Source organism: Onychomys torridus, chromosome 15, assembly GCF_903995425.1.
Source record: "Onychomys torridus chromosome 15, mOncTor1.1, whole genome shotgun sequence".
In the NCBI taxonomy this organism is placed as follows: domain Eukaryota; kingdom Metazoa; phylum Chordata; class Mammalia; order Rodentia; family Cricetidae; genus Onychomys; species Onychomys torridus.
The window spans coordinates 35,048,192-35,072,184 of NC_050457.1; the positions used below are offsets into that span (position 1 = coordinate 35,048,192).

General features: G+C 43.6%; 1 non-coding gene across 1 annotated transcript; it reads right to left on the minus strand.

Moving 5' to 3' along the window:
* Positions 1 to 4,304: 4,304 nt before the first annotated feature.
* Positions 4,305 to 4,380, minus strand: Trnaa-ggc. Its single transcript has one exon. It is a non-coding gene; the product is annotated as a tRNA-Ala (tRNA).
* Positions 4,381 to 23,993: the final 19,613 nt, after the last annotated feature.

Below are 23,993 nucleotides of genomic sequence, written 5' to 3' on the forward strand. Positions count from 1 at the left end.
CATAATGTGTTCCTCACTCTGCCTGACGCTCTGCTCTGGGCCTTCAGATTCACCAGCTGCCCCTCATTTGCACAAATGAAGTCCCACGGATGACTGTCTCACCTGTGTACTTATGTCGCTCTGCTCAGAGCGTCATGGACAGAGCAGGGAAACTACATCTTTGTGGCTTTTGTTCTAGTTTTCTGCTTTCGTTTTGGTTTAGTTCGAGTTGGTGACTTTCAAATAAAAAGTAGATCCAAGCTGCAGAGAAAGATGAAAGCAAACGGAATATTGCAGGTTTACATTAGTATCTCTCTTGCCTTTTTTGTTTTTTGTTTTGTTTTGTTTTGTTGAGACAGGGTTTCTCTGTGCAGCCCTGGCTGTCCTGGAACTCATTCTATAGACCAGGCTGGCTTCGAATTCAGAGATCCATCTGCCTCTGCCTCCCGAGTGCTGGGATTAAAGGAGTGCACCACCAGCACTGGCAACGTTAACTAGAATGTAGCCCTTCCTGTTCTCTTCCTCTTCCTTCTTCTATTTTTTTTTTTTTTTTTTGGACCAGGTCTTACTACATATCCCTGGCTAGCCTGGAACTCAATATGTAGAGCAGGCTGGCCTCAAACTCACAGTGGTCTACCTGCTTCTGCCTCCCTTGTACTAGGATTAAGGGTATGTTACACCATGCCTGGCCTTTCTGCGTGCATGCATGCGTGCGTGTGCGAGTGTGCGTGCGTGCGTGCGTGTGTGTGTGTGCGTGTGTGTGTGCATGCATGCGTGCGTGTGCAAGTGTGCGTGCGCGCGTGCGCGCGTGTGTGTGTGCGCGCGCGCGTGCGCGCGCGTGCGCGTGTGTGTGCGTGTGCGCGCGCGTGTGTGTGTGCGTGTGTGTGCGTGTGCGTGCGCGTGTGTGCGTGTGTGTGTGCGTGCGTGTGCGTGCGTGTGTGTGCGCGTGCGTGTGCGTGCGTGTGTGTGCGTGTGTGTGCGCGCGCGCGCGTGCGCGTGTGTGTGTGCGCGTGTGTGTGTGCGTGCGCGCGTGCGTGTGTGCGCGTGTGCGTGTGTGTGCGTGCGCGCGTGTGTGCATGTGTGCGTGCGTGTGTGTGCGTGTGTGTGTGCGTGTGTGTGTGCGTGCGAGTGTGCGTGCGTGCGTGCGTGCGTGCGTGTGTGTGTGTGTGTGTGTGTGTGTGTGTGTGTGCACGCGCGTGCACATGTATGGAGAGTGGTGATGCAAGTGACTTTTTTTACCCACAAGTCACCTGGCCTGGGTCCTTTACCACATACCGTCGTGACAAGCCGTTGCCTCAGGCCTTCAAGCTTCTCCCTGTAGAATGCCAGATGGATGGCTTTTTCTTCATGGCTACTCTCCTACAAATAAATATGGGGTATGGTTTTTGGGATTTTCGATTTAAAGCTCACTGCTATGTATTTTCAAGGAAGCATTTATCTTCCAGCCACACAAATAGTTGTATGTAGTTTGCTCTAAGTTTTTAGACGTGCTTAGTTAACCTTTGTGAACAAGAATGTACACCGAGAAACACAGTGTAATTAATGAGCAATAGTGATAAGTAGCATTTGCAATTGAGGGCTAAGTGTGATTATTATTTATTATATTATTGTGTTATCACCATTGACACAGAGCCTTGCGCTGTGGTCCTGACTGGCCTAGGACTCACTATGTAGATCAAGCTGGCTTCCAACTTGCAGCAAGTAGCAATCCTCCTGCCTCTTATTCTTGAGGCATATGTCACCATGCGTGGCTTACCCATTCCTTTTGAAGAACCATGATCTATAAGTCTAAAAGCCAGGCTATCAAGAACACCAGAATTTGGGGCCAGCTCTAATTTTAATGGGACATTCAGCAAGATTAGTGAACTCCACAGTTTTCCAGGGAAAACACTCAAGACAGCATTGCATTTGTACTTACTGTCTCCTGTCATAGACTGTTGTACACACAATAGACTACCATACATCACTACAGTACACACACACACACACACACACACACACACACACACACACGGCTCAAAATTTGATGTATCAAAAGAGAGACAACCTGCTAAAGAGTTTAGAGAAAGCTGAGAGGTAATTAAGGAAAATTTGTGGTAGAAGAAACCTAAAAATAAACAGTAAGTCAGAAGGTGGAGATGGGTGTCGAGATGGGATTAGTTTAGCCCCAGAAATCCCCAGGCAATTCAATGGGACATAATTAAACAAATGCAGCACATCTTTACATAGTTTAACAAAAATTCCACAACATGAACAAATGCAATACATCTTTACATAATTAAACAAATGCAGCACATCTTTACATAGTTTAACAAATATTCCACAACATGAACAAATGTAACACATCTTTACATCATTAAACGAATGCAACATATCTTCGCACATCTAAACATATGTTCTGTAGTAGTACATGAAAGTGACTCTGGTGTCTTTGATCCTCAGGTCACATGTTAGAAGAACCAACTCTAATAATCACTGCTTTCAGTCAGGTAACACGAACAGAATTAGGAGAAATAGGTTATGGGCAAAGACAGGATTTCCAGTGTCTAGAAGGCTCCATAATGTCTAGATATAGTGATAAGAAACAAGGTAGTCTGGAGCTGCCTCATAGCAGTGCTTCTGAAGGCCAGACAAGACAAAGAGGCCCCTACAGGTCAAGAATGAGAGGGTTCTAAAGGAACTGTAGAAACCACCCTGTCTTTCTGTACTGTTACTCCCAAACTGCCTTCAACTCAGAGTTCATGCATCTTGGTAGACAAGAGAGTTCTGGGACATGGAGTTTGCAAACAAAAGCTAGTCTATGACTTTTTAGGATTAGAAACTTCCGTGTTTCTGTGATCTCTACCTGAGCACTTCCTACTGAGCGAGTAGGGAGATAATAAGACCTCTGAGACCAAGCTTGGGAGTGTGAGCAGCACTCAGATCCTGAGTGACTTACACAGGGGAGACCGTCTTAGGGCTGGTCTCAGGAATAGCTGTAGTAGATGTCTGTATCTTCTCTTTGCAGGGGCAGAGTGAAGAGCCATAAGTTTTAGGCCTCCTGAAGGCCTCTCGGCCAACGCAGTGAACTGAATCAGATCGAATTGGAAAAGCCCAGGTTTAATGGGTAAAACATTCCTGGATGATTTCTGGCCCCTCAGAGAGGAGACAGGGCCGAGAGGTGGTACCAGCAAGAATATCCCAGGAGCTTGGCAGCTGAGGGGGTGGTGAGGATCCCAGTATGAACAGAGAAGGGACCTCAGAAGAGAGAGGGAGGGGAGGTACCTGGGCAGTGAGGGAGTTTGGGCTGGAAGGCAGTGATTGAGGAGGAAGGGCCTTCCATAAAGGAGCTCAAGAGGGCTCAAACCTGCAAGAGAGCATGGGGTGGCCTGGAGGCGGGTAAGGGGAATGGGGAGAAGGGAGAGCCAAGATAGAACCTGAGTTCTTTGGAGAGCTTGGTGAGCTGTTGTTTGATGAGTCCATTGGACTTCTCAGCCTTTCCTGAGGATAAAGGTGTCAACCATAGTTAGGAGGAAACGGAGTTCTTTAGGTGTGGGCAGGTGAGTGAAATCCACCTGCCAATCCTCGCCTGGTTGGTGTCCTCGAAGCTGGTGCAGAGGCTGAAAGATCTGGAGGGCCTCTGTGAAATACTCAGGAGAGAGTGTGGGGGCCAAGGTGAGTGTGGCCCCCAAAAGGCTGAGAACATTGTGATCAAGCAGAGGTGCAAGACAAGCAGGTATGACCAGAAAAGAGTGTGAGAAGAATCGCCTGCAGTAATGCAGGAAGTGTCAGGGTCTTAAGTAGGAAGGAAGGGATCCCGTCCACCCCCGTGACAGAAATTGGTGAGGGAACTGTAGGACCTGATCGAGATGTCAAAACAGAATAGGTAGCTCCCATGTCCAAAAAGAGAGTCAGTGGACTTACCTGTTACCTGCAGTGTCACCCTAGGCTCAGAGAGGGCAATGGGAGTCAGCAGGTCTAGGCCATGTCAGTTCTCTGCCAGGCTTAGGAGTTCTCAGTTGCCAGTGTTGATGAGGCTGGACCTCCATGGCATGGCATAGAGGATGAGCCTGCAGGGGCATTCTGATTTCCAGTGCCCAGGCTGTTAGCAGACAGGGCATGGCCTCCTCAGCGGCTGGGGCCAGGGCAATACCATGACCAGTGGCCCTGCTTTCTGAATTTAAAACAGGTTTTTGGCGGGGTTGACTTGGACTGAGCTCCGGCAGGATGGAGCCTCATGGCTGACTTCCCTTGTACCCCTTGTGGGGGCCCTGGTGGCTTCAGAGCAGCTGCTAAGGCTTGGGCTTGGAGCGTGTTCTGTTGTAGTCTTATCTGTCAGGTTGACTCGGCTGAGCTGAGGATCGAACCCAGGGCCTTGTGCTTGCCAGGCAAGCGCTCTACCACTGAGCTAAATCCCCAACCCTCAGCTGTCATTCTTGAGCATTAAAAACTTTAGAAGCCGTTTTCACCAATTCCTGTCGGGGAGTTTGGGGATCCTCCTCAGCCTTTAAAATTTTTTTCTGATATCTAGCGTTGACTGAGAAATAAAATGGGTGGGAAGGTAGGAATCTGTTGAGACCAAGCATAAGAAGAAACCAGGGAAGATTTGGGGGTGTTAGGCCAGTGTGTAAGTTGAGGCACTGGGAGATGGGGGGAGCAGTGTGGGGAGGGGAGGACAGGAAGGAGGGTAAGGAGGAGGAATTTGGTCTTAGATTTGTGGCCCAGAGGAGGGGGTTGGGTAGGTTTGAGGGAAGTAGGGGAGAGGTCAGTGTCTCCAGCAGCAAATGGACGGACGGGTGCGGACGGACGGGTGCTGTGAGACATTGGCTTTTGTAGGGAGGGCAGGAACACAGAACCCAAAAACTGTGGACACAGAGCAGTTCTGTAGCCCCAATTTGAATATTTTGTAGAAGACCCCGCAGGGGCATTTGGGGATCAGGCTTTGATGGCAAGTGCCGTTTCTCAAGTCTGTGCCGGGGACCCAAAGCCTAGCACGGTGCATCCACTGTGGTAAAGCTTGGGTCAAAAATGGGGGGGTTCCCTTCAACAGAACATCTTCTGGAGAAGGGGTCCCACAGAACAAAGGCAGTCCTTTACTCTGGAATGAGTTGGGTGGAGCAAAGGCAGCCCTGTGCTCTGGAATGGGTCAGGGGCCTGGTGTGGCTGCATCTCCAGCAAGACACCCTCAAAAACTAAGAGGCCCTGGGCCTCCTAGACAAGGACTTTGAAAGGGTAAGTTACCCAGCCGAGAGCAGATCTTAGTCTGGCAGAGAGCAGGTGTGAAGGAGAAGGGTGTTTTCCCACCACGCAGCCCTGGGCCAGTGGGGAAAAATCAGCCCCCCTGGGTGGAACCTCCAGATGATAAGTTTAAGGCCTTCTGAAGGCTTCTCCGCCAGTGCAGCAAATCAAATCAGACCAGATTGGAAAAATCCACGTTAAATGGGTAAGACATTCCTGGGTGATTCCCCTCAGAGAGGAGACCAGGCCAAGAAACCAGAAGAACCACGTGTCTGTTTTCTGGGATGCCACTTATATACCCTGTGGGTCTTGAGCCTCCCTGGGGAAGGAGCTGTGTTTGGCGGACTTTGAAGGGTCGGGTTTAGGGAAAGAGATGGGGAGGGGAGTTGAGGTGGATTTTCCTGCAGACTCCTTCCAAACAAAGAGGTGCTGGGAACCACAATAGTTGACATACAAACCTGCAAGATGATTTCAGGATTGAGTCAATTCCTTCTGCCCTAGCTTCACAAGGAGGAATCCCAGATGCGAGGTTTGACTCCATAAAATACCAAAAGAACAAAGTGTTTGCCGGGCAGTGGTGGTGCACACCTGTAATCCCAGCACTCGGGAGGCAGAGGCAGGCATATCTCTGTGAGTTCGAGGACAGCCTGGTCTACAAAGTGAGTTCCAGGACAGCCTCTAAAGCTATAGAGAAACCCTGTCTCGAAAAACCAAAAAAAAAAAAAAAAAAAAGAACAAAGTGCTTTGTAAATAGTTCTGTAGGCTCTGTGGGTTCAATAGAGAGAGCCCTGCAGAATCATTGCATAAGATTCAATACTAACCAAGGCCCAGGTGGTGACTTATGCCTGTATCTGGGAGTCTAAGACAGGTGCAAAGTTGAGGTCAGCCTGATCTCTATAGTGAGCTCCTAGTCAGTGTTGGCTACGTATTAAGACTGTTGACAGAAAGAAAAGAAGAAAGAAAGGAAGGACGGAAGGAAGGAGAAAAGAAAGAGAGTAGAGAGGAGGGAGAGGGAGGGAGAGAAAAAGTTGATAGTAGTCATGGTAATGCATCATCTACTATTACTTAAAAGACAGTAACTGGCACTTTGTTATATGTGAGGGATTGCATAGCACCTAATATATCCATTAAGGCTAGCTTCATGGCATCAAGTAAAAGACTGTAAGCAGAGTAAAAGGAAGTATTTAGCCTAAGTGGTCCCTGAAGCCAAGTTGTCCTGCGGACATGGGCTACTCTAGAGCCACTCATGAGATTGACATCTTGGCCTGAAGTGGACACACTTCCATTAAAGGGCGAGGCCATGAAGGTGTTGGCCCCAACAAACAACAAACCAGGAAAACAGCGGAAAAGTGAACTTTTGAATTCTAAGCCTTTTAACACTAGGTGGTTTTTAAGGCAAAGAAAGGGTTATACAGAGAGAAGGAGAGGGGCCTTGCTTCTCTTTGCTACCCAAGTCTGACCATGTGGAGAAAAATACCAAGAAGGTCTTAGAGATACTTGGGGATCAGAAGAAGATGCGCGAGGTTTGAGCTGTCCCTGGCCTGGGATTCTTTCATCACCATGCTGGGAAGCCTGCTGGGTAAGGAGCTGACAGGAAGGAGCCAGGGCTCAGGGAGACCCACAGGAGGAGAACAGGTCCTCCTCACAACTTCCACCACCCTCTTCCCTCTCCTGGCCTTCCAGGGATCCCCAGTGGCTGCACACACCTGGCCATCAGTCAGCAAGGGAGACACCCAGTCCAGGGCAGTCCACCATGGGACAGAGAGAAGGGCAGAGAAGAGAACCAGAGGAGCAAATGGAAGCCAGGGCACACATGCCAATGTCTCTCACCTCCTATGGTCTTCTACTCCTAACACACACACACACACACACACACACACACACACACACACACACGTAACTCCCTGCAGCCTTCCACCTTGGGTCATTGCCATTGTGTGGTGGGCTTGTCCATGCTGCTCCTCTCTCTAAAAGAGTCTTTCCTCCATGTATTCTATGCTTCACTTACCCAGCCTCTGTTTAGAGATCATTTCCTCAGGAAACTGGTCCTGGTCCCCAAGCCTGAATAGAGTACCCTTTCATTCTCTGTGGCCTGCCACTAATACTGACTAACATATGAAAGTGTAGTCTGTGGCAAGTGGGGCCTAAGTGGCCTTAGTAAAGGCTAATTCATTTATTTCTGGATCAGAAAAATACTAACGTCACTTCTTGCCACTCACAGAGAACAAAATTGAGGTCTAGACTTGCATTCTAAATATACATGAACTAGAATCCATGATGTCAAGCCCTGTGCTAAATATTCCTCATGCCAAACTCCGCTTTTCCTTAGCCCATTCTCAGAACATAGAAGACTCTTAGTAAATATTACCAGATTTCATTAGTAAGCTAATGGATATTTGCTGATCTACAGACCATCATATGCTTCTTCCTCCTCCTCCTCCTCCTCTTCCTCTTCTTCCTCCTTTTCCTCCTCCTCCTCTTCTTCCTCCTCCTCTTCCTCCTCCTCTTCTTCTTCCTCCTCCTCTTCCTCGTCTTCCTCCCCCCCCCCCTCTTCTTCTTCTTCTTCTTCTTTTTTTTTTTTTTTTTTGGTTTTTTGAGACAGGATTTCTCTGTAGCTTTGGAGCCTGTCCTGGACTAGCTTTGTAGACCAGGCTGGCCTGGAACTCACAGAGATCCACCTGCCTCTGCCTTCCGAGTGCTGGGATTACAGGCGTGCACCACCACCGCCCGGCTTTCTTCTTTTATAAGCTAGAGGAGAATTTCTTGTCCAGATTTTGCTTTGTTCCCATCTGCTGCTCACAGAAGACTGGGTTTTAAAAAGGAAGATCTGTCTAAGAACTTTTTGTCACACCAGAATTTATCACCCCAGCTGCTATTTGGGAGTTCAAGTGTCCATGTGATGAAGGGTCTGACGGCACAATTTCTGCAAAAACCATTAATGGCATCCACTCCAGCAATTATATTTATCATTTCCCACCTGGGAGTTAAGCCTATGCTCTGCTCACAAGGATGTGTAGTCACTTATGGATCCAATGCAGCCTCTGACGCCACAGCTTCTGCAAAAATCATTAATGGCGTCTGCTTCAGCAGCGGGGCACAGGAATTGGGCTCTTGAAAGAAATCCAAGAAAAGAGGAAGGTGGCTGTGCAGACGAGTTGTGGGAAAGAAGGCTCGTGCACAGGAAAGAAACAGCTCTGTGGGGGGAAGAGTGAAGAAGGTGTATTGTATTCCAGAACACGAAGAGTTAAACTGAGATGTCGTAAAAGTGGAGCAAGCCAAGAAACTAAAATATTAGCGTATACCTTCCCTATGCCAGACACTATACTACAAATAGTGCCTTAATCATTGTAAACCCAGAGTGGGTATTTCCCAGTTAATAGATGAGAAAGTGGAAGGTTAAAGATGCTCTGCACGTATACGGGCTTAATCCAGAGAATGACGAGCATTCTGTCCACTGCTCGTCGTTTTAGACTCCATGTCTGGTACAGAGGACAGAACTCTATACTAGGACAGTACTCATGTGCCCATTCACTTCTACACAAGTGTTTACTGAGTACATACATTGTGCCAGGCACTGTACTTTGTGCTGGGGATGATACAGTGAAGTGTTTTGTCCACAGCTTCAAGGTTCGCATTATTCACTGTGGACCATATAATGATAGGATGCTATAGGAGGAGAAAGGCACCTTGCTCAGACTTGGTAAAGATGAGAAAAGACATTGGCCTCCAGGAGGACCTGCAAAGGAAGGGCATTCTAATGCAGTCTCCAGAAACTAGAGATCACAAGGAAGTGGGACAGTATGCTGGGCATGAGGGGACAAGTGGTATGAAGACCCGAAAGTTCTTCCAGACTGCAGGTAGCTCAGGTGGAGGAAGAGGATGGTGTGAGACAAAAATAGTATAGGGGAACACAAGTCCAGATGTGTAGAGCCTTGTTTACTATAACAAGGGGTTTAGACTTTTAGTTTGAGTGTAAAGAGGAACCAAAGGGTGATGTTGTCAGACCTGCATCATGGAGACATCGTATGGCTGTGGTGTAAAGAATGAAGTGAAGGAGGTAAGACAGTTAACTGGAAATAGAGCATCCTTGGGAAAGGGGAGAGCTATACAGAAAATATCAAGAAGGCACAATCAACAGACTGTGATGGGCAACTGGCCCCAGGAGTCAGCTGGTACTATGGTTTCCAATTCCTACCACCAAAAGTGGAAAGATATTGGTGAAGTTTAAAATGCACATGGATGATTAGGCTTGGGGAAATTATGGTAGCTTTAGTTGTATCAATATATCCAAATAGGAAGAACCAGCAGGTAGTTTCATGTGGATCTGGACCTCAAGATAGAGATCTGAACTGAAAGAAGGCTAAATTATCGCTGTAAAGATAAGCGGTCCCAATATCTTTTTTGGAATCAGAATTGCTGGTGTCTTAGCAAATGAAATTGACTGACTTCATTCTCAACCAAATGCCCCAAAAATGCCATGGGATAATCTAAATATTAATTTAAATTTTTAAAATTTTATGTGCACTGGTGTTTTGCCTACATGTCTCTCTGTCTGTGTGCGGGTGTCAGATCCCCTCAAACTGAAGTTACAAACAGTTGTGAGCTGCCATGTGGGTGCTGGGAATTGAACCCAGGTCCACTGGAAGAACAGCCAGTGCTCTTAACCTCTAAGCCATCTTTCCAGCCCCTAAATATTATGTTTTTAAAGGGCTCCAGTAAGATCCTTTGGCCTTGCCAAGACTGAAATGTCTAAGTATGTGTGGGCATCATGACAATGCATTACTCAGACCGCCCTTAGATGAACCTTATATGAGGAGCCGGTGATTGACAGACATAGGTCCCACTTGGGATCAGCACCGTACTCAGGCTGAGACCCTACTTCCTGGACAGTATAGATGTTCTTCTAAGCAACTTTAGATCCAAAGTTCCCCATGAGCATGGCTGAGATGGTCTTAGGACTTCCTGGCAGTCTGAGGCTCTTAGTACCCAATTGCCCTTCCTTCCTCCTCTTCCTCCACAAGCATCTCAATAACATCATGATCTGAATAGTCACAGCCTACACTCATTCTCTCCCCTCTATTGATCACACAGACAGTAACTCTTACACATCTGCTGTACTTCAGATCTTGACTGATATAGGAAGCAGATGGATGGGTTATCCAGGTTGGTACTTTTTTTTCTTTTTTCTTTTTTGGCAGATATGAGGGAAGGATCACAGAAGGAGGATTAGAGGAAATTGACAGTGGTGGAGCCGTGGTCTGTACCATCTACGTCAGGTTGAAAAGGAAATGTAGAGAGTAAAGATACAAGAAAATAAGGAACAAAGAATGAGACTTGAGGGTAAGATAGATGTGAGGATAAGAGAGTATGATGAGGTTAATGGATGTGGGAAGAGTTAGAGTGGGATCATATTGGGTGATGGTGGGGGGGTGTCTCACATATAGCAATTGGGGTAGGCAAATGTGTTAGAATATGGGGCTGAAGAGTAAATAAACAAGACATAGGAATGCTGGGTGCATTTTATGTATGGACAGTGAACCAGTCATCAGTGGAGGCAGACTCAGGGAAGAGGGAGATGGTGCATGAGGAACCAGGGTCTACCGGAAGTGATGAGACATGATGAGCAAGTCAGTAAGACAGACAGATGAAGAAGGAAAGTGGAGCCAAGTCATGGGACCTTCAAGGAAAGGAAGGTGGTATTTGGGGTGGAAGAGTGGTGGCTGAATTCAGTGTCACTGAAGGTAGATGCTATCTAGCTAATCTCTTGTCCTGAGGATACATAAACAGGAGAAGAGAGAAGTGAGAGTATGCAGAGGGATGCAGAGGGCAAGGGATTCTTTCCAGGCTGGGTTTTTCATCAGACAGTAAGACCTACTGGCATTTTATGGACTTAAAAATCCAGAGGAATTTATGCATAGAAAATGGGCTTCCCCAGGACACAATGGACAGAATTCGAAAGAAGAAAAGCAGTGCTGGGCAGTGGTGGCACACACCTTTAACCCCAGCACCTGGAAGGCAGAGATCGGTGGGTCTCGGAGAAACTGAGGCCAGCTAGGTCTACAGAGTGAGTTCTAGGACAGACAGGGCTGCATAGGGAAACCCTGTCTCAAGAAAAAAAAAAAATAGCAAGGAGGAGGAGGAGGAGGAGGAGGAGGAGGAGGAGGAGTGGGTTGAAGCAAGAGAAAGGAAGGACAAAATAATGTGGGGAAAGGAGTCTGAGAGAAAAGAGTTGATGAGGAAGTTTCATGAATGTGGTTAAATGCTGACATGGGGTAAGCCATGATGAGTAACAGCAGGGGTTTTAGAAGACTAGCTCTCCACCATAGCTGTGGTGGTTTGAGAATGGCCTCCCTGGAGGTTACATGTTTAATAGAACTGTTTGGGAAGGATTAGAAAGGCCTCACTGGAGGAGGTGTGCCACTAGGGGTGGGCTTTGAGGTTTCCATTATTTCCAGTTATTCCCACATTCCCAGTTCTCTCTCTCTCTCTGTCTCTCTCTCTCTCTCTCTCTCTCTCTCTCTCTCTTCTCAACAAGTAAGCTCTCAGCAACTGCTCCAGCACCATGCATGCCTGCTGCCATGCTCTCCACCATAATGGTTATGGGCCAACCCTCTGAAACTGAAAGCAAGTCGTGAATAAACACTTTCTTTTATAAGTTGCCTTGGTCATGGTGTCTCTTCACAGCAATAGTAACTAAAAGAGTAGCTTTATGCAGAGGAATGATTTGGTTTTTTGTAAGAAGCCAGGTACCCCTCCAAGGAAACTCCAAGCTGGATGAGCCTATGAGCAATGACTGTACCATAATTTCTCTATTTTAATACAACATGAATCATGAGGCCATCCATTTTAATAGCAGCTTTGAAGGGAAAATGAGAAATGATATGAACATGCCATGTTGAAAGAAGATATCGCCATGTGGCATAGGGTAGATAAGAAATATGGATTATTTTAAAATGTAAGCATTAGCTAGAAACTAACCCAAGCTACTGGCTGAGCATTTATAATTAATAATAAATCCCTGAATGGTTATTTTGGAGCAGCTGCTGGGACCCAGAAAAAGTCTACCTACATATGGTACCCACTGTCAGGCAACATAGATCCACATAAAACCTGAGAAAGCTTTAAAAAAAAAGTTTCCAAACACACAAAGATGGAATCAAACATGGCATCTTGGTAACTACCTTTTCTCTGGTAAGCTGTTTGCTCGTAGCAAACAGAGTCATGGCTCCTTTAAGAGGTGGCTGCCTTGGTTTGGTGCTAGCTCTAACACAGATGCAGCTCCTTTAAGAGGTCTGCTACTGAAAATTTAAATAGGGTTTATGAACAGCGGGCATTGTGCTATTCAGTGACAGCGTGGCATCCAACAACTTCAAAGAGCTGAGGTGGTAAACATGGCTCCCACCAGTACCTCCACCATGAGGCTAAGCTCTCAGGGAACCACAGGGGGAAGAGCCAACTGTCAAGTGCTGGAACCATTCACTAAGCTGAGCAGTGCTGGTGACTAACATAGCCGCTTAAGATTCATCTCATTCAATCAAAAAACAACACAAATGCTCAGTAAAGACAGATCCAGAAGGGAAAAAAAACAAAAGAACCTCTGAACACGTTACAGTGTGTTTAAAAAATATAGATAGGCTTGGGAGAGAACACAGAAAGGGTAGAGACAGCCATAGATGAAAAAAATAGTTTAAAAATAATAAAATAAAGTTGTAGATGTAATTCTGAAATGTGTTATTAAATAAGAAACACGGAGTCAAATGCAGAGTTAAAAGCCTAGAGATTGAGCAGCCACCAAGAGCTAAGACCAAGACCACCTTCTTACCCCTCGCTGTCGTCCTTCCCCTAAGAAAGAGACCCACTTCCTGTGTGTCTGTCTTTTTATTGACTTTCTGTTCTGCCTCTCATTGCTTGTAAACCCAACCACATGACCTCCTCATCACTGCCTGTCTACACAGACCTCTAGGCCTCTTTGGTTGGTATTGAGATTAAAGGAGTGTGCCTCCATGCTGGTAGTGTCCCTGAACACAGAGTCTGCCTGCCATGTGATCGGATTAAGGGCGTGTACTACCCACTGCCAGACTTCTGCTAAATGGCTGGCTATTAGCTCTGACCCCCAGGCAATTTTATTAACATACAAATCTCATTTCAGCACAAATAAAATATCACCATATTTCCCCCTTTTATTCTAATAAAAAGAAAAAAGGAAAAAAGTTATAACTAATATAAGAAAAACTATATTCAATAAGTACAGTAAGTATATAAATATATATAAGCAATAAATACCTAAACAATGACTAGTCCACTAACATTTGACAGATTCAGACAAAAAACTCCATTATATATATTAACAATGTCCAGTCCAGTAACTTATCCTATTAAAAACAAGTCGTTTCTTTTTAAAATAGATTCAATAATTGAGCTTTTTATCTTATATCCATATTCTCCCTTTTCTCTTTCATAATAGAGTCAATAATCTACCTTTTGTCATTTTTACCTTCCTCTTTTTTAGAGTAGATTCAATGATTACCCATTTATCCTATTATTTCTTTATCTTTTTTCTCAGAGTAGATTCAATGATCTACCTCATATCTATATTCTCTTCTTTCTTTCTTTTTTAAACACAAACTCTGAATCTGATCTCCCTGCTCAGCTTTTTTCCTGACCATTAACAATTAACATCTTGTAACCAACCATCATAAAAATGACAATTATCCATAAGTCATTGAATGACCAAAAATCTATCCACCCCACCTCTTGGGAATATGGGCAAAGTTTTCTTAAAATTACACCCTACTTTCTGGGGGCAAAGACTTCTTTAGGGGATCCCGAAAAGAACATTTTTGGGTTAATTGTCCAGTCCTGGGAGAGGGAGCTCTATCATTTGTTGTTCGGTCTCTGCATTATGGGAAAATGTAGTGCTTGTCTCAAGTCCTTGCTCGAGTTGTCTGTGAATCAGCCTCATCTCAGCTAGCCACCTTGAAACTGTCCTGCACAGTTTGTAGTCCAAATCGGATCTTTCCGTGGTGTTAATCAGCTTAATGGATTTACCATAGTCCATATGGAATCATCTTTGTGGGGTCCTGTCATCCTTTTGAAGATTTCAAAGTTGCTGTTACGCATGGTCATGCATGGATCCCTGCAGAATTGTGTGTGTGTGTGTGTGTGTGTGTGTGTGTGTGTGTGTGTGTGTGTGTGTGTGTGTGTGTGTGTGTGTGCCTCCTCTGTGGTTTGGAGCAATCACAGTCTGATAAATGTCTATCTCTCAGAACCATTCTTCCCTAGAAGAGAAAATCTTCACGCAATTTCTCCCCACCATTTGTCTTGCCAAACTTTTCCAAACTGACCTTTGCTGATGCTTTCTTATAACACAACGGTCCTGGCAATTCTTCTCTGAACAAGCAGCAGTAAATCCTTTGTCCAGGTAGCAGCATCACTGCAGTCACCAACACGATGAGATGCAGCCGGCAACTTGGAGCAGCAGCCGCTGCCTCCATGGTCCCACCGCCACATGGTCCCTGGCCACAGCTTCTTCTTAGCAAGCCTCCCAGGCTGGCCTCAAAGTCAGGATTCTCTTGCCTCTGCCTCCTTCAGTAAATCCTACAGGCATGAGCTACCACAACCAGCTACATGTAGCTTGGTTCTGAGCTGGGGCCCACAAGGCCACAGGCAAGTAGCTTTTTTTATAAATTTGTACCTGACAAGTTGGGTGCCAGATATAGCAAGAATCTTTTTTTGTTGTTGTTGTTGTTTGTTTTGTTTTGTTTTGTTTTTTGAGACAGGGTTTCTCTGTGTAGCAATGTGCCTTTCCTGGAACTCTCTCAGTAGACCAAGCTGTCCTTGAACTCAAAGAGATCTGCCTGCCTCTGCCACCCAAATGCTGGGATTACAGGCGTGTGCCACCACCGCCCGGCCTCGCAAGAATCTTAAAAGGTCATATTAATAAAAACAAACCTGGAGCTAGGTATTGGGGTGAATGCTGAAAGATCAGAGAACCAGAACCTCACCTTGCCCATGCCTCAGCTGATCTTGTTTCCTCAGACTAGAACCTTCTGAGTCCTCATCCAAAGGGATCTCAGCTGAACTGCGCTAAAAGCCTAAAAGCTTAACCAGGCTAGTTCCTGGTCCTCACACCTTATATACCTTTCTGCTTCCTGCCATCACTTCTTGAGATTAAAGGTGTGAGTCACCATGCCTGGCTGTTTCCAGTGTGGCCTTGAACTCACAGAGATCAGAGTCTCTGCCTCTGGAATGCTAGGATTAAAGGCATGTGCTATCACTGCCTAACCTCTATGTTTAATATTATGGCTGTTTTTTTCTCTGACCCCAGTTAAGTTTATTAGGGTGCACAATATTTTTGGGAACACAATATCACCACATAAACGCCTTAAAAAAGGAATAAAGTAGCCGGGTGGTGGTGGCGGTGGCGCACGCCTTTAATCCCAGTACTCGGGAGGCAGAGCCAGGCAGATCTTTGTGAGTTCGAGGCCAGCCTGGGCTACCAAGTGAATTCCAGGATAGGCACAAAGCTACACAGAGAAACCCTGTCTCGGGGAGAAAAAAAAAGTAATAAAGTAATGAAAAATATAATAAGCTACATAAAAATGCAAAATGCACAGTTTGGATTCTGTATGTTATTGTATTGTCTTTAGATTTTTTGATTGCTAATGAAGGAACAAAAGCTGCTGCTAAGACACATTAGATTATGAAAAGCGCTGGTTTAAACCAACCTATATATTTTCAAAATGTCTTGACTTCAAAATGGACTTCATTTGGGAAAATGTTACGCTTTTATTTCCACAGGAGATGAGAGGCTGTGGATTCATTCCAGGCTGATATGGATCAGGTTTGATTGGGAAAGACCCCCTGAAAATCCTGACTATGAACACAGAGAAATAAACAGACATGTGATGTATATTTTACCTGCTGAAACATAAAACAAAAAATCGTCTTTGGCTGACTTGTGTATGATGCACAGTGTGTACTGTAATGCTGATATGTATGTTACCTTTAAAAGTTTATGTATTTTCAGAGCAAGAGGACTAGACACCGATAAAAACGGATGGCCCAGTTGATTGAGTATCCAGAACAACTTCAGGGCTGCTGACTGAGATGATCCAGGCACACAAAATATTCCAGTTAAAACCTAACAATTATCCTGATTTTCTCAAGGTTCTCCCAAACATACCAGTGCCCACAGACAACAGGAAATAGTATAAAGAATGACTCCTACATTCCCAAAAGATGGGTTATGGATGTTTGTTATCACTTAAGAGGGAGTTGATACATGTTGTTATTGGTCATAGTCAGAAAAAAGGCTGAACAAAAGACTTAAATTCACAAATCTTTTTCTATAGGAAAAAAGGAGGATGTGATATAGGTATGATAGGAAAAAGGGGTAGATTATTGAATCTATTTTAATCCATAAAGTTATTAATTTCAAAATATTTTGCATTGGTATGGATTTTGGTTTATTGATACAACTTTAGAGTTAATTTTGTTATACTGTATGTATGTTTCTACTCTTGTTTGGGGCATTGTGTTTATGTAACTCATTTAAAAATGCAATGTGTAATTAAGAAATACAGATTAATAGTCATCTATAATAGTCAAACTTATAGTCATGTTAGGTATGTTTTCAAGGTCATAAACAGATATACTTAATAGATAGATGGTATTCAGACACCTCAAAAATCTACAGAATATGGCATTTAAGTTTTTTTTGTTTTTGTTTTTTTTTTGTTTGTTTGTTTTATGACAACAAGACATGTCTCCTCCTGGCAGCACCAATCTACTTCAGAGAAGATAATGGGTATCAAACAAATACCATATGGAGTTTGCTTTCTTTGTAGCAGAACTAACCACTGGACAGGGAACTGCCTTTGTCTCAACTGCTGACAGTATGCTATCCAAATTGGACAAGCAGGACACACACACATACACACCACACACACACACACACACACACACACACACACACACAAAATGACTGCCAAACTTTGCCAAGACTTGGCAGGACAGTCCTTCAAAATTCCTGCTTCACAAAAAAGTCTGTCAGATAGTCTGGACCTGTAGGCCAAAGATGAATGCCCCAATATTACAGAAGAACTTAGGGTGACTTTCCAGGCAACCAGACATCCCTGTCATTAGGTAATATTTCACCAATCTAGGATCTTTAATGGAGTTAAAGACTAAATAGTTAAACTTACAGATTTCCTTAGTTTTGGTAGAAGGCAAATTAGGTATAAATAATAGACTCACAAAGATAAGATCAATAATAGAATATTTTCTCTAATTTTGCCAAATACAAATGGACTGTAATTCTTACTTGATAACTGTTTTTGTTCTGTAATTATGCTATGTTTTTTTTTTTTTCCAGAGCTGAGGACCGAACCCAGAGCACTTTCTCTACCACTCAACTAAATCCCCAACCCCTAATTATGCTATGTTAAAGTTAAATCCTTCCTCTTTAATTAGACAAAAGGGGGAAATGCTGTGGAATAATCTTTTTGTACAATATGAATATGTATTACTCTCATTGGTTTATAAAGAGCTGACGTGCTGATAGCTAGGCAGGATTTTCCAGGCAGAGAGAATGTTGGGAAGAGGAAGGACAGAGTCTCAGGAGTCATGAGCAGATGCAGAGAGAGAAGCAAGATGAATGTGCAGTGTTGACAGAAGGTACCACCGTGTGGCAGAGGGTAGATAAAAAATATGGGTTAATTTAAAAGGCAAGAGTTAACTATTAACAAGCCTAAGCTATTGGCTGGTCACTTATAATTAATAATAAGTCTCTGAATGGTTATTTGGGAGTGGCTGCTAGGACACAGAGAAACTCCACCTACAATGATACATTTACCATGCATCATAACTTTAGACAATCTCAATAGTAAACATTTAAGACCCTGAGAAGAAAATCCAAGAGCTGTTTCCATGTAACTTCAGCATGCCTCTGGTTGATGGAGGGGAAAAGGCACAGGCCTCATGGGAAGACACATTTCTTAAATGAAAAATGAGGAAGGTGTTGAGAGATGGCCATTCAGATAGAATTATAGGTAACAAAATGGAATGCGTCCTAGACGCATTCTAGTGAGAATTTCCTAACAATGATCATCCTACTTTGGGCTAATCTTTGCTAGTCACAAATCTGGATTTTCACAAAGACATGGCCCTTTACTCCTAAGGGATTCTAAAATATGTTGCATTTTCATTCTTTTGAAATGTGTTTCTTTGTGTTAAACTAAAATTTAGATAATGTCTTCTAAATGACTATTTCGTCATTTTTCTTGTGTGTATCTTTTAAAAATGTTTGTTGTGTGTGTGTGTGTGTGTGTGTGTGTGTGTGTGTGTGTGTGTACACACATACATGTGTATCTAGAGTTTTTCTGGTCCTGTCTGGCCCACGGTCAGGACAAATCTTTCTCACCTGCCAGACCTGCAGCTGCTCAGACCCAACCAAGTAAACACACAGAGACTTATATTGCTTACAAACTGTGTGGCCACAGCAGGCGTCTTGTTATCTAGTTCTTATATCTTAAATTAACTCATTTCTATTAGTCTATAAGTTGCCATATGGCTCATGGTTCACCGATATCTTACATCTTGCTTGTCATGGCGGCTGGCAGCGTATCCCTGCCTCAGCCTTCCACATCTCAGAATTCTATTTTCTGCTTGTCCCACCTATACTTCCTGCCTGGCTCCTGGACAATCAGTGTTTTATTTATTAACCAATCAGAGCAACGCTTTTGACATACAGAACATCCCACAGCATACATGCAAGGGTATCACGCAATAACACTCATTTGAAGGTTAGGACAACTTACAGGAGTTAGTTTTCTCTTTCCATTATGTGAATTCCAGGACTGAACTCAGGCCATCATGCTTGGTACCAAGTGCCTTCATGTACTGAGCCATCTTGCTGGCCATTGCTTCTGTGTTTAACCAGATAGTTTAGATCCTTCTTTTATCTACAGTCAGATTTTGTGTCAGTGTGTCTTCATACCATCTTTTTATGAGACTTGTTTCTTTAAATCCTAAAATAAAAATTATCAGAAGGATTTACTAAGTATTCTACTGTATTTACATATCAAAATGAGCCTGATGCTGGAGGGTTTTTTGTATGCTCTAAGAGGCAAAACCAAACCCCTACTTGGAGTAATTGACTTAAATGTCAGATTCTCCTGGGGGAAACTGGGTTGTCTTTATAACTTTATTCAAATAACTACTCTGATTCTCAATAGCTTTTTATGAAATTACCATGTAGGACCTAAATTGGTGCAGCTGAATTAAATAACTATTGGAGCTTAACATTCTTAATCGCAAACCCTCCATTTAACCAACCATTTATTATAATCAAAAAGCAATCAATATGTTGATTGTGGTGATATGCAAAATGGAGATAGAATTATTAGTAATTACCTTATATTTGTGGTTCAATGTGATGGAAAAATAGCTGGAGAGAAAATTCAAAGCACACGACACTCAAAGGCATGGTTGTGACGCTTTGGAGCAGCATGCTACATTGATTGTAGTCTTTACACAAATTGAATAACGTAGGTTGCTGTCAAACATATGAATTATTCATGAAGCACGGTTTGGGAACACTAAAGCAGTCTCTGTTGATGAATATTCAGATGTGTTAATAGACAAATGACCTGGCATTAACCAATTCTTGCATGCAGAAAAGATCTTGCCAACGAAATGGAAATCTAGGAGGCAACCTTACTTTAGTCGCTAGAGTGAAACACAGTCCATTTGGAAGCTAGGGGAAGTCTCTCACTGACTGGGAATGCTTAGTGGTCACAAAGTGTTTTCCTGCACACTCCAGAACTTGGGGTTTTTAGGATCATGTTTTTAGTATAACCCTTGGGACCCTTGCTATCAATACGTTACAGGTTGCATTAAGCTGGTTGGCTCTCGGCTTCTGGTATTAAAGTCAAACTTTCCTTGCTGAAAACTTCAGTAGATCACTTATAATCCCTGACAGCCAGTTTCTTCATCTGCTGACATGACCCTAAATTTTTGTCCTACAGCCTATTTTATAGTCTTTCTCAGGAACTCAATGATAGGAAGCTGTGGCACTCAGTGAAGATTAAGATAAAAGTGTGGTCTGATGTCTTCCTGAATGGTGATGAGCAAACCTCCTTACCTTCACTTCTTCCTTTTACTAAACTTTCAGAAGAGAATCTTCGTATTAATTAATTATTCTTTCTTCAGTAAGCATCCTTCACTCTGTTGGTCCTAAGTTAATAGCTTTGACTACATAGATGTTTGGCTAGGCTGTGTTTCTGGCCTGCAGATATAGTCAAGATTCTATTCATTTCTTTTCTTTTCTTTTTGTTGTTGTTTTGTTTTTTTCAAGACAGGGTTTCTCTGTGTAGCCCTGGCTGGCCTGGAACTCATTATAGACAAGGCTGGTCTTGAACTCAGAGTCCAGCCTGCCTCTGCCTCCCAATTGAAAGGATTAAAGCCGTGTGCCACCACTGCCCAGCACATCAAGTTTCTGAAGATAGTAACAAAGCTGCCCCAATTCAGCCTAGATGCTGTCAGAACTCTGTCCATCTGCATTTAGCCAACCAGTAGTTGTTGTGATGGATAGTGGAGTGATTTCATTCAAGCAAGGAGATAATGAGTTGGATGGATACTTGGAAAAAAATCAAGTTGTGGACTAGAGAGCACCCTTGAGAATGCCGTCCTTGTCGTTTTCATCGTTGTTGCCTCCCACTTTTTCCTCCCTCCTCCCTCCCTCCCTCCCTCCCTCCCTCCCTCTTTTCCTCCCTTCCTTCTTTCCTTTCATTCTCCTCCTCCTTTTCCTTTTTAAGATTTCTTTTTATTTATGTGTGCAGACGCCCTCGAAGGTCAGAAGAAGTCAGATCCCCCAGAGCTGGAATTATAGGTGGGTATGAGACACCTGATATAGATGCTAAGATCTGAACTCAGGTCCCCCCAAAGAGTAGCAGGCAGCCTTAAACACTAAGCCATTTATTTAATTATCTCCTAGCCACTGTTCAAATGACTAAGATTTAGATATATTTCACATCTGTTTGGGTTGATTTTAGCTAGATTAAGTTTCCTTTTATTTTTATTTATTTTTGTTTGTTTGTTTTAAGCTTAAGTTTCATATCCTCATTTTTTAACGCTGGGCAGGGCACACCTCTCCCCCCATTACTAGGTATAGTTACTGTGTCTGACTCAGCCACTTGTCAGCGATATTAGCAGGGCTCGAACTCTCCAACTGCTTCAAATGGGGTTGTTTTTTTTTTTCAATCCGTCTAGTCCCAGCACTAAACATTTTTTAGTCTCCACTGCTGGTAGACAGGGTCACTGGCTGATTTGTGACCAATGGAACCAGCCATGAGTGTTTAGAATTATCTCCAGGCTTGTTTTGAAAAAGCCCTCTGGTGAAATCCCCCCATTGTCTGGTTCTTTACCGGCTGATGTAACACAACAAATGCAGTGGAGTTGGTAAGCTGGAGGGCCATTTGTTCAGAGACCTGACCACACTGTGTCTTGTTTCTAGACCCAAATTCTTACAGGCGTTGGTTATCAGGGTACCAGGTTTTTGTTATTGTTGATGTTCATTTCACCAGTGGCCCTTCCTGGCTTTCAAATAAAAGGGTTCAGAGTGGCAGCTATCCACAGCGAATTTCTGTCTGGTAGTGGCTTTGGTCTCATATTTTAAAAACTAGAATGTGCTATTTTTTTCTTGATGACAAATAATTTTATTTTAAAATATAAACACTTTTTTTGTTTTTTTTTTTTTGTTTTTTGTTTTTTTTTTTTCGAGACAGGGTTTCTCTGAAGCTTTGGAGCCTGTCCTGGACTAGCTCTGTAGACCAGGCTGGTCTCAAACTCACAGAGATCCACCTGCCTCTGCCTCCCCAATGCTGGGATTATAGGCGTGCACCACCACTGCCCAGCATATAAACATTTTCTAATATCAGACCTCAAAATGAAAGAATTCAAATGTACTTTAAAAGGTTATCAATCCTAAGAAGTAATAAAAATAATACATGTAGGCCAGGCAGTGGTGGCACACGCCCTTAATCCCAGCACTTGGGAGGCAGAGCCAGGCGGATCTCTGTGAGTTCGAGGCCAGCCTGGGCTACCAAGTGAGTTCCAGGATAGGTACACAAAGAAACCCTGTCTTGAAAAACCAAAAAAAAAAAAAAAAAAATGTAGTGAGAAGACTAAGTTTGGATTATAATACATTTTGAAGAAATGATAAAATACTTTTGAGACAGTGTTTAGTAATGGACATTTCATATAGGCAAATTCAAAACAGGCTTGTAAAAGGTAAAGGACATTATTTTATGGGCATATCTTATGTGCTATTTAAAAAAAGTAAGTTATACAAGTCATTATACACTTGTAGAGAAACTACAAAGAAGAAAGTAAAAACATTTATCCTTTAGACTGTTTAGATACAGATATATCTTCCCTACAAGAATAACCACATGCTCGTATTAGTTCCATTCTTGCTGCTATGACCAGACACCTGGAAGAGAGAACGTAAAGGAAGGAGGGTTTATTTGGACTCATAGTTCACAGGAACACAGTCCATCCCAGCAAGGAAGGCATGGCAAGAAGAGGGTGAGTGTCTGATCACATCTGGTCCCTGCTCAGGATACAGAGAGAGGTGAAAGCTGGTGTTCTTCTGCCTGCTCCTTCCAAGGTTTTCATTTAAAGTGTGACTGTGTGTGTGTGTGTGTGTGTGTGTGTGTGTGTGTGTACATGAGTGCGATGTACAAAGAAGCCAAAGGAGCATCAGATTCCTTAGAACTGGAGTTGTAAGGGGCGGTGAGCCACCCCACATGACTCTGAGAATGGAACTCAGGTCCTTTGGAAGAACAGCAAGTGCTCTTAACCCATGTGCAATCCCTTTAGCCCTGTTTTCTCCTTTTTGTTCAGTCTGGGCTCACAGACCATGGAGTGGAGCTTCCTACAGTCAATGTGGGTCTTCCTACCTCAGCTGAAACTCTCTGTAAATGGTTTCACAGGCATGTCCATGATTTGTCTCCCAGTGATCCCAAATCCAGTCTGGCTGACAGTCAAGATCAATCCATGTTTAGTGTCTTATAACTTTTCCCATTGTTTGACATTTAATGTAAACATTTTTGTGTATGTCATCATTTTGAATGATGGCACTGTCACCTAATTCCCTGTGATGAATATCCATGTACATTTATCTTTACCCCTGTCTTTATTTTGCTAGTCATTTGTTGAGTAGAAGCACCAATTTAACATCTTGTTCTGCAGCTACTACAGCATTATGTGGTTTCATTAGCTTTGGCAAAGCCACAGTTTTCTTTTAATTTGTAGGTTGTAAGTAGGATTCTGTTGGAGATCTTGCCAACATTTTTAAAATTTGTTTTTTAATCCCGTGACAATTTCGTACATGTATATCATGTATTTTGATCATTTTGATCCCTGTTATTTTTCCTTTCATCCTCTTTTAACACCCACTAAACCCCTTTCCAACAAGCTCACCTCCTGTGTCTATGTCTTTTTGCCGGTGTAACCCACTGTGTTTAATTCGGGTGGCTTGCGTGAGTATGGTTGGGGTTTGTATATTGGAGCGCATTCAGCTTACACCACTGAAGAAAACAATTCCTTTTCCCTTAACTACCATAAGCTATCAGTAGCTCCCCAAGGAGGGGTGGCCTTAGGAGGGGTGGCCTTAGGAGGGGTGGCCTTAGGAGTCCCTCCTCTGTTCAGCATGAAATGTTGAAAGGCCCCATTTGGGCCAGATTTAGTAGGTACCCAGAGCTGTTGTAAGTTCATGGGTACAGCCACATCAT